This window comes from Schistosoma haematobium, chromosome 2, assembly GCF_000699445.3.
Source record: "Schistosoma haematobium chromosome 2, whole genome shotgun sequence".
Lineage (NCBI taxonomy): Eukaryota > Metazoa > Platyhelminthes > Trematoda > Strigeidida > Schistosomatidae > Schistosoma > Schistosoma haematobium.
The window spans coordinates 46,796,632-46,809,025 of record NC_067197.1 but is presented as its reverse complement, the minus strand read 5'-3'; positions in this window follow the sequence as shown (position 1 = coordinate 46,809,025).

Here is a 12,394-nt window from a genome sequence, read left to right as displayed (position 1 = left end):
ATGGGGCTTGAAGCGACTGGAACTAAGTTCGAGTCCCAGAGAGACCATCATTGCTGGATTGCAGATACATCCAGCTGACGAGTCTCAAATAGAACGAAAAGTGCGTCCTAGATTCTACTGCTAGCCACTATCCATCTGTAATTAAGATAAAGGATGTGTGTAAATTTTTCAAGAATAATAGTTTTTATTACAATGACTGACTTTAAGTGTAGACCAATTGAGAAATCGGCTTCATTAAATAGTGGGACACTTGAACTATACACATCTATGAACTGAACGCAAGGTATTCTGAAATAGTGGTGAATACATTCAGTTAAAATCACCTGGGTGACTTTTATAGATTCGGAATGTCAACTTTTATTTGTGACATCATCAGTTGTTATTCTTTAACACCTAAGTGATGTCTAAAATTGATCAATACTTCTCGGTACAACTTTGTAAATTTCTCTCAAGTTTACTCATAAGTAATCATATGATTACTATTTGAACAATAGGTTTGTAGATATTGGTGAATAATAACACAGTTTTAGGATACAGGCCAAATAGTTCCAAATTCAATGATTATTGGAGTAGTGTATAGACAGTGAAGGTCGGATTCTCTCCTTGATGATAATTCAAACCTAGTTTTGATCAACCATAATTAGCGTAGGTTTATTCTTTTGTATTGATTGCTTCAATACTTCTGTCATGTCAAAAGATTGTAAAAATAAATAAACTATGATCAGCGAGATGTTTTATGGAGATTGTAGTAATTTATTAATTGAATTCATGAGTCAATTGAAGTTAAAGCACTATGGAAAACCTGGAAGCCCTGAACGGCCGTTTTGTTCCATTTCGAGACTCATAAGCATCGCGTATACACGACCCGCATCGCGAGGTTCGGACCCAAGAGCTGTTGGTCTCATGAAGGCGTACGCTTGAACTGAAGACCACTGAGCCGGATGGCACCCCGTGGTGGTAATGTCGAACTTTAGGCAATTCACAAAATTAGGACACCATCTATCATCGTCTTCAGTAAGTCACTGCCTAACAACAGACGTGACTGAACTCCACTAGTCACTGATTATCACTATAACTCTAGGAAATAACTCTTGAAGACAGTCACAAGTAAACATATGATGAATAATATGTGAAGGGGTTTTGGAATTTTAATAGTTGAGATCATGTGTTAACTGAGACTAGACGACCATGGAAAAATGCTGATGAGGAGTCTCACAGCAGGACGAAATTACTGTAATATCCACACAAAAACCTTCTTCCGTTATTTATCCTTATAATGAAGAAACTAGTGAAATTAAGCTACACCTCTATTCATTTATTCATTTGTAGAGTAAATTAATGTTTATTTTAATAAGAGAATGAAAGAAAGAAAGGAGAAACGACAATTTAGCATAAATAACTTTGACCTAATTTATGGTCATTGAGCAATGAGTTCATATGTGTTATTCATTCTCTTCTTCTTCTTTGATTATACATTGACAACTTGGTTAATATTAAATTCCTTTAGTATTGTTAGAACTGTAATTGATCAATCATTTATTAGCATCTATGTATTCTGTAGAGGTTGACTAGATATCGCCTCAAGTCATAAGCATTATAAGTTTGAATGCAATGAAATCTGAGATATGAGTTTCGTCCTATTTCAAAGTCTTCAGCCATATGTACCTGCATTGCAGAATTAATGTACACTCCGAGACTCGAACACATTACTTTTCGTTTCAAACGTTATCGCGTTATCCACTTAGCTATCTATTTATTGGTTATCACAGCTCAGTAGTTAACTAGTTAGCACGATGGTGTTTGAAGGAAACAGTACTGTGTTTGTTATTAAATGTTGAATGCGTGCACATCCAGCTGACGAGTCTCAAATATGAAGAAACGCGGTATTCAAGTACAGAACACCTAACAGCCTTCCTTTCGACCATGTAGAACCAAACTTGGAATGTGTTACCGTATCCAAGTTGAAAGTCATCGTTGATTACGGCCAATGTATTTTGCTCCACAAGAGCAGGTATATTGACAGATGCACATGGAGGTGACCGGACGGGAATGCTTATCTTTTATGGATACAGAAAGTAAGTTCTTGCTACTGAATGTTATTCACAGTTTTGCCAAACTGAATGTCCGTTTAATCGCTGTCGTGAAAAAAATTTTGATTACATCAGAAGTTCGATCACCTTTAAATTTCAAATTTGTTTAGATATTTTTCTCTGGAACGGAACAACCAAACTTCTTGTCACAACGACTTCTTTCCATATTCGTATATATGAAGCGGTCTATATAGACAGTTTTTGTCAGAGATTTCCTGAAAAATGCGAGTTGTTCATCAATGCATTTCGTACTATATATCCGATGTATTCGGTATCAAAAACAGTGAATGAGATTTCTCTTTCTGCTCAAAGGAACCATGCTATAGATGTTGGTCAGCTGGCCAGTCCATGTTTGTTTTCTAGGTGTGGGTCATTTTAAGTAACCGCTACTCCTCATCAGACGTACATCGAGAAAGGAGATTGACTGGTTGCGCTCACTTTCTAACGCCAAGTCTATGGAAGGGTGGCGTGTGCTAAAGCAGTGTATGATATCTCCGAAATCAATATTGTCGTTACAAACGACAAATGTGACGTCCATGTATCTTACGTATAGATGAGATCGATTACTCATCGAACTGAGTCGATCATTTTCCTGTTAAGTTCATTTTGTTGACAATTACCATGTGGTATAAAGTTAAGTTCTAAGGTATTCTGCCAAGAAAAGAAACATTCAGATTACATATTTGACTGAATAATGTATTATGAAAATGATCTATGGGCTGAGGCAAACATACTCATCACTGACGAATTTCATATCTAGAACTTAGATTTTCGATATAGCGCATACAACTCGAGTACTGGAACTCTAGAACGTTCCAGTCTTTCTGAGCTTCTTAGAGCTTACTCAAGTTCACCCGTAGGCCGTCTTCACAATAGGGATATACAAGGTAATTACTGTGGCTAGAAAAAGTCAGTGTAATTACCATGGAGAAGAAAGCAGTTAGCATAAAGGAAAAATGGTACTAATTTCAAACTTTAAACAAACAAAGCTAGTTATTGTATTAGAAGAGAAAAGAAACGAATGAACTAGCTATTAAATGAATGAGAGAAATGTATAGTATACATAATCATATATCTTTATAGTATACTGTTATAACATATGGGTTCGTGCTTCTATCAATATGTATGGTGTAATGATATCATCAATTAGAGAACAGTGAATCATCGATAGAACCCACGATCCACAAAACGTACGAGCAGTTTTCAGTGAGTTAGTCAGTCAGTAACAACGTGGAACTTTGTAAAGTACGTACACATCAGTTCGAGTTACCACACCACATTAGCACAGAGATACAATTGTCGATTCAAATCTCATAGTGGTAGACGTATTAAAGTATAAGCAGTTATCGGAAAGATTACGGTTTGACGATGTTGTTCAAAGAGTATAATCTAGTGAAATAAAATTCGAAAGAGAAAAAACAAAGCGACATGAAGTATTCAGATTAGAATTTAAGAAAACACATAGAGTGGATGCACCTGCGCCATTGCAAACGATATCCAGCCATGTCATTCAAGGTTTCTAACCATCGGTTGCTATCATCTCACGAATACCAACCAGGTAGTCTACACCTGCCAACATGGCTCAGTTCACTTGTCAGTTACTTCATGAATTTGTGCTATGTTTTGTACTGGCCATCCCAAGCGTTCTTCCAACCTACTCGTACATCATGAAGCACCATATGTCGGGGCAGTCGGTGATTGGTCAGTTTAAAGTCTAACAATCCTTTTCCCTGCCTAGCTCTGCCTGTTGAGTTCAGAACGTCAATTACAGCTTCCACTATAAAAGCCATGTATTTGAAACATAATGGGTTCACATACAATTAAAACAGACCACATCGTACCATCAAATAGAAAATGTACATTTGTACACGATCAAGCCAAAAGTGTCTGTGAATGTGGGAGACTGTTGTGAATAAACTGGGCATAATTCAAGAACGGTAAATTGTATAATAAAAGTCTATGATTCACAATAAAGCTTTTAATAACAGAAACTTGGATATGTATAGTTTAGTTACTTAACAATTACATAATAAAAATATATACATCATATTAGTCTATTAATAGATGCCCATAGTTACTATTCATGATTCTCATCGGCATATAACGTACACCTATTCTGTTCTGTATGGAAACTATTATTTGTCCAATAAGTATATGACATTCATTATATTATCCATCCATAATTTGATTCTAAATAATAAGATGATTGAGTTTTACAACTCATATGGAGGTTTGAAAGTGTTTGAATAACCGCGGGAATTTAATTACTTACTAACTTACATACTTAGGCCTGTTACTCCTCGTGGAGGAGCATAGACCACTCACTAGCATTCTCCATCCAACTCTGTCCTGGACAGTTCTTTCCAGTTGTTTGCGGTTTCTATTGATCCTTTCCCTGTCTGTTTTTCAGCCTTCCACTTTTCCGTTTTCCTTCAGGATTCCAAATTACTGTTTGCCTCGTGATGCAATCTGATGGTTTTTGTAATTTATCTCATAACCACTTTTGATTTGCTTTCCTAATTTCTTCCACAACGGGAATCTGGTTTGTCCTCTCCTTCAGCAGTTTGTTGATAATGGTATGCTGTCAACGGACATTCAGTAACTTACATGGTCAACTGTTTACAAATATTTGTACCTATTCGATGATGGTTGTAGTAAATCTCCAAAATGAATTTCATACAACCGCTTATATGTGATAGTGATAAACATTTACTGTACATGAAATATTGGTTATCCTCTGGTTTCTTGTTTACAGTCCAAATAAAACTCTAGACATCTATTCTCAATGAGCAAACAGATACTTCATTAGATTCAGTTTAGTTCATCAAATACAGAGAGGTAGTGTAAACTAAGCTCTCAAACCATTTATAGACAATAAAATTGTAGTGAACGAGAACACAAGTGGTGACAATCAAATGCATTTGAACAGACAACTACAGAACGTCTTAGTAAACACTTTATTTGCAAAATGTTAATCAATTGCCTCAGACTTCATTGTTCTTTCGTTTCCACATTAATCATCTTCTGTCCTCATTATCTTAACCATCTTCCACCAACTGAGGATACAAACTACTTAGATCTGTCAACACCAGTAGTACACATCGAATAATCATTGTACATCCACCAATGAACTATGTTATTTAGATCTTGTTATAATGCATATGTTATTAGTTGCCAAGGTAACAAACCAAATAATTTCATTTAACATAACAATTATTCTTTACTAATCTAGCTCTTCTAGATTTACTGTCGGTCTCAAGACCGGGTAAAGGAGAAGGGTTGGATATAGGGCTAACAACCCTATCCCGTAGAAAACTAACTCGCCAAAAAAACGCTGACCACCAGTAAGCGGCCTATGCTCTTTCACGAGGAGTGACTGGCGTAAGTAACTAAGTAATCTATTCAATGAAATCATTTACCATCACCTTTTAAATCTATAATCAATAAACATGATATGTATGTACTTAATCATTATTAACAATCATTTGAGTAGTTTTACATATTCATGATTAATTCAAGTTTCCGCTTGTCAATATTCAATGATTCAGTTGATTAAAACAATTGGAAATTGGTGAAATGAAAAAGAAACGAACTATCCCTTATTGAATAGTGTTGTATAGTTATAATTGAAGAAAACAATGATTTAGATTAGTATGATACTGTTTACATTAAGAAGTTGTTATTTCGGTAGATGATTCAGTAAATATGTACATAATCTGCGTATAGATCTAGTAATACGATGGACAGTAGTGGAATTGAGGACACGCGTTTCGTCCTATTCGGGTTTCACCAGCTGAAGATGGATGCATTTCAAAGTTGATGTTCACTTTAAAATTCAAACACAGTAGCGTTCACTATCAGAATTCATTTATCAATTGTATATTGCTATGGCGGTAATGGGTATGAGTGACAGACTGAACATCAACACTGAGATTCAGGTACATTCACATGCTTGATACTGGTCTTTACTTCGGACGAGTCCGTCAGCCGTCCTCCATGAACGATTTCGCATTTTAATCCATCACAATTCATCATATTGACTACCATCTCACGCACGCCGTAGTGTCGAAGTAGCCTCCATAACTTTTACAATCACTGTAGATTATTCAATTTTATTTTTTTAATCCACATTTCATTTCGAATATAATCTGATATTGATTGCTTTTCTTTAGAAAGAAAATGACCGAAGCACGATCAAAGTTCTACTGAGAAACCGTAACCAATGAAGTTCAACTATGTCTGTTGTAGAGTCCAACACTTACCGAAGATAATTGTGGATAATGGTAGAAATTTGTAAATTGATTGAATTTAGACAAAAACACTATTGAATACTATCCGGCTTAGTAATCTACAAGTTAAACGTCTCATGCATGAGACCGATAGATCCTCGATCCGAATCTCACATATGAGATCATGAATGTGTACTGTCACTGAAGAATCCCATACGAGGACGAAATGGCTAATATTATGTTTCAAAGTTTTCTATAACTATAACATTAACTATTCATATTTGCTTTAATCTAACTTGTCATTCTTCAGAAAAAACGAAAATTCGTTAAATTTCTCTTTCAAAAAGGAAGGAAAAAGGAAAAAAGATAAACAAACAACATAGTTATCAGCAACAGAAACATAAATTAGAAGTTCTGTTTTTGATTGTTTACAGAAGGAAAGGAGAATATAAACGACTGTAATCGTTGAAATAATGAGTTGATTAAGGTAATTACAAATATTGAGAACTTTGAAGCATTAGACAACCGTTTCGTCCTCGTATTGGACTCTTCAGTGACAGTCTGTATCCACGATTGTGAATTAGGTACTCGAACCTAGGACATATCGGTCTCTCACGCGAACACTTTACTTATAGATTCAACGGTGTTGTCGTCTAAATTCGACATACCCATGAATGGATGCAGAACCATTCATCTATTATCTGAGGTATATACTTATATCTACGCAACAAAGATTAGATTCCACTACTGGAAATCTTCTTAGAGTCAGAGAATAGTGAGCATATTATGATTATGATCAGAATAGGGTTTTTGAAGATTGTAGTCATTTAATAGTTGAATTCATGAGTGAGTCTAAGCTAGATCATCGTTGAACATCTGAAAGCATTGAACGTCTGTTTCGTCCTAGTATGGGAGTCCTCACTGACAGTGCACATCCACGATTCAGATCTCGGGATTCGATTCCATGGCGGTCTACACAATATATACAACGTCAACCAAAGTACATGAGACGTTATCTTAATTGTGACTGGTTAACTCACTGCCGTCAGCATACCGGAATATTATCATGGAATCTAGGATGTCAGTTTCGTCTTCTATGGTACTCGTCAGTTGAATGCACCTGCATCCCGATATTAAAATTCTCATTGGGAATCAGACTTAGTGGCTTTCAGTCCATATATTGATGCTCTATCCATTGAGCTAATCAGTCTAAATAACCATAGGTGTGATATTTCTATTATCTATCTCTATAAACTCATTAATTAGGTGAATAACTTTTGGTGTTTACACCAAAAAACCACTGCTTCCGAGTGTCAATATGAATATCAATAATGAAATAAAGCAACTAAGAACAACCAATATTCCAGATTCCCTTGTTAAATTACATACTTACGCCTGTTACCCCCGTCGAGAAGCATAGACCGCTCACTAGCATTCTCTATTCAACTCTGTCCTCGACAATCCTTTCCAGTTCATTCCAGTTGCTATTCATTCTTTTCACATCTGTTTTCAATTGTCGACGTAGTGTTTTCTTTGGTATTCCTCTTTTCCGCTTTCCTTTACAATTCCAATTTAGTGATTGTCTTATGATACAGTTTGACAATTTTTTAATTTCGTCTTCAGCTGGAACATGTTTTATTCTCTCCCACAGAATAACTGTGGCTGATGATATCCGACCAATGAATATTGAACATCTTGCGAAGACAACTGCAGTATAACTGTCTTGACGTTCGTATTGAAGATTGTAACTTTGATGATGATTTGAAGACAGTTTGTGTTGAGTTCCATATGTGCTACGACTGTAGAAATGTTTCCATTACTTTACTAATCCTCACCTCGGCTTCGGTATCAAATCCTCTTTATTCATCGACTCCCTATTAAACACAATTCATATGCAACATGATGATTAAAGGTAGTCAACAGGAAACCCTGAACCCGGGTTTCGTGCTACTTGGCACTCGTCAACAAGGTGTACCTGTAATCTTGAGGAAACTGGTGCTCCCTAACGGATTCGATCCCGTATCTATAGCATCCCATCTTTACTAAGAAGGACTTGACACTGACTTGACGGTGATCACCATCTAGTGATCAATCAATTATGATTACAAGTAATATATTTTTACATTTTATTACATAATAATCAGATTGAGACAATCTTATCAATCCTGAATGTCAACTAAACAGAGATATAAACAATTTCTTAATACATGAATAAACAATTATTTATTGTTCTTTATTAATACAATGAAATATATGTAATGCATGACTGAATGGTTTAATAGATCATATACATTAGCACATTCAATGTCCATATATACATATGTGTATATACGATTGTGTGTGCGTTTACGTGTTAGCACGTGTGTGTGTGGTTCCATTGAGTTACATTTTAATAAGACAGTATCATCTCAATTTTTCCTCTTACATACTAACCTTTCCCTTCTTCTATGATACTTTCAACACATCCCCCTTTTATTACTAGTGGAATGTATAGTGATCTAATTAAAACAAGAAAAAAGGGCGGTATGTGTATGTTTATGGGGGTGGGTGGCTGGATGCGTGGTGGTGGTGGTGATAATTTCAAGGCAAATAGAGAAGAGCATGAAGATTTTAGAAAAAAGACAAAGAAAAATCAAGACAGAAAAAGTATCAGGAAATACATTGGAAAATACCATAGTGAATCAATGAATTCTTTCATTAATTGCTTATTGAGTTTCCTATGAATCATTTTGCAGAATTGTTATTTCAATGTAATGAGTTATTGTTACGTTCTGAATGTTTAATTCAATCATAATGTAATTAACAACAGTTGAGATAGGGAAGATTCATTTATGGTAGTCATACATCAAATGTATCAGTTACACATTGATAAGACCCATCATTTATGGATGACCATTGAGTGACACTGAAGGGACAATGAGAATGGGTACCTACTGATTACAACTAAATGAGGGTTATAAAGTAGTATGATGAATTGATATGAGTTATAATGCCAAATGAATGAATGAATGAATTTCGTACCATAATCCAAGACTCGTTATCTTATATCTGATTGGTTTGTTCATAAATTATTATCTTGCTTGAACATCTATAATTTGCCCCTTAAAAACTTTATTTTTCTTTGATTGCTTTCGGCTTTCTTCGTCTCAATCTTCTGCTTGAATGTATTCCGCTCCAGAAAGGTGTTATATACTACTTATATCTGTCAACGTAAGTAGCATACATCACGTTAATATATATGTGTATGATTCCTTGAGGTTGATTCAATTACTTATGTGAGAAGAATTGGGAAGACTGAGAGTACATAGGAAGCACTATGATAAATGTTCAACTAATAATTCACTCATATTCACATGGACCTACTTATATGTCGCACTTGTCTTCGCGATAGCATACAATATGTATGGATTTTGTTACTTGTCTAGACTGTTGTAGGGTATCAAAAAAAGACAAAGATGTTCGCGCGCGAGACCGAAATTCCTGAATTCGGCTACCACGTGTAGGATCGTGTGTGCACACTGCTGAGGAGTCTCACAGCAGGACGAAACGGCCGTCCAGTGAATTTACTCACAGTAACTTCCCTCACGCTTACAATTCTCATCTACAACGCTTCCTTGAGTGAGACAGCATACGAAATGTCTAGTTTTGGAGCAATATATGATCTGTATAAACTTATTCAGGGTAGTTCTGATCATCAGTTTACTCTGTGAATGATTTGTTATAAGAGCCGAATCTAGTAAGGTCATCCATGTACACAGTTTTAACAAAATATTCGTAGTTTAGTAAATGTGCGAGAACATCCATATAAGGTAGCGGCTGTATATACTAAGTGTGTTATCATAAATAAAGAATGAGTTAAGAATGATAGGACTATGTCCTAAAGACATAGGTGTATACACTCTTCGTCTTCCCTAAACCATGAGGTTAAAATCGCTTTATATCTATCTTTCTACGAACTAATTCTTTCTTCCTGTACTATATCCTTATATGTAGTCTTTCTTTTATGTATTGCTACCAATAAAGTATCTACTTTATTGAATTTGGTATTCATCTTGTTGTGCCAAATAGGTATGACAATTCGGACCGACGCATATATGTGCCTGGTCCTACGTTGTAGCTGATTGAATGACTCACTGAATGTTCATTCTGCAGTGTCAGTTACTATGCAAGCCCATATACTTTATCCTAGCTTCCAGACAGGCTAATTTATTTATCCATCTCAAGTCACATTTTGACCATGTTCACCATCCGATTATCAACCTTCAGTGTTTTCAAATGAGCGTATGTGTTTGCCTTATTATTCCATTTATCACATATCTGTAACTTATTTTTGATCTGACTATAAATATCGATCCACACTTGATTAAATCGAGATGGCTTACACTTGTTCTTCACTGAACATTATTTTTCTTCGCTCTCTCCTCTTCACTACCTTCACTTCGTCTCGTTGATTGTCTGCCCAGATCAATGTGTGTACAAAATATATGTATTCAAAAATGCATTCTCATATTTGAGTTAATTAGTCCCGTTATTAACAAACGCATGTTAATTCGATGATTATACATGAAGATTGTCGATATGTGTCTCTCAATAACAATCATTCGTCCGATCGAATTGGAGTCAGATCTAAAGTTCAATCGATTTACTTTATGATGTATAGTGGTTTTCAATGAAATCCAGGACGCGCGTTTTGTCTTGTTTGAGACTCGTCAACTGGATGCACCTGCATCCCAGAGTTGATGTTCACTCTGAGACTCGAACGCTCTACCTTTCGCTTCAACTCTGAATGCAGTTACATACAGCTAACTGGTCCCAAATAAAACGAAGCGCATGTACCGGATTCCACTACTAGCGAACATTCGTCATTCATTATATAGCTTGTGAATTAAGGAAATATTGAGGCAGTTCTCACAGGATGTGCTAGGTTTGAAGCGACTACTAGTTCATCTAGTCTGTGAACGGAACGAAGACTTTGTGACTAATGACCGATTAGCTAGATATTCTGATGCGTCCCGGCCCTGCTAATTAAAGAGAGAAGTCGAAGTCCGAACGGGGAAGTATATTCCACAAAATGTCTGAAGCACGAGCGATAACAACAGACACAAATTAAAACGTATATATACAGCACAAAACTGTCCTTAGGAAGCGTTACAAATTAGTATACTAAATGATACAATCAACTAATAGCATTTAAGATTCTCCCAAGTGAGAAATGTGACATGATGGTGAGAAGAGCAGTTTTGGTGCAAAAACAAAGAAATTCAAATTTCCAGAATAAAATTACAAAATAAGAATCTTTTCCAAGTGAGTTCTAAAGATCTAACATGATCAACAGGATGCCCATATACCAACAACAGACTGATCAATTGCAACCCTAAATAACAATGGGAAGATACAATACCAAGTGAGCTTGATCCAATACCTTGCGAATTATTCATTTCATTAAATCTAAACATGTTTATCACAGAATATCAAACTAAAACTTATCTCCATATTTCTTCTACAAGTGAATTTCAATTCCAACTTTTACTTTCACATAGTAACTATCACGGGGCATGCTTACATACACACATACATACAAACACATACGTATAGCCACCCTCCACCACTACCACTACCTACACATTAACTACCGGAGACTTTGACAGAATCAACAATCATGCCATATGAATAAATCAATAATTTGTTTTTCTTAAGAAAAATCACAATTCAAATTTGTGTATGTGAATAAACCAACAAAAAAATTCAATCCAACGAACTTTTTGTTTTTAAACACGCACATTGATAATCACAGTGTCACATAAACATACACATACACACACGCACACACTCAGAACGAGAGAGGAGGGAGAGGGAGTTGGGGGTGGGGGACTTACACCATTTTAACTGATTAACTAATCTCTCTCACTCTCTTTCTCTCTCTCGTTTTTTGTGGTTTTACTAAATTGTTTCTTGTTCTTTTATTCTTGATTTTATATTAAATGATAAACACAATTCATCGTGTTTATTTTCATTAGTGATTTCTTAGCTAGATTTTAATATTCGATATAAGAATTGTCGTTTCTAAACCGAAGC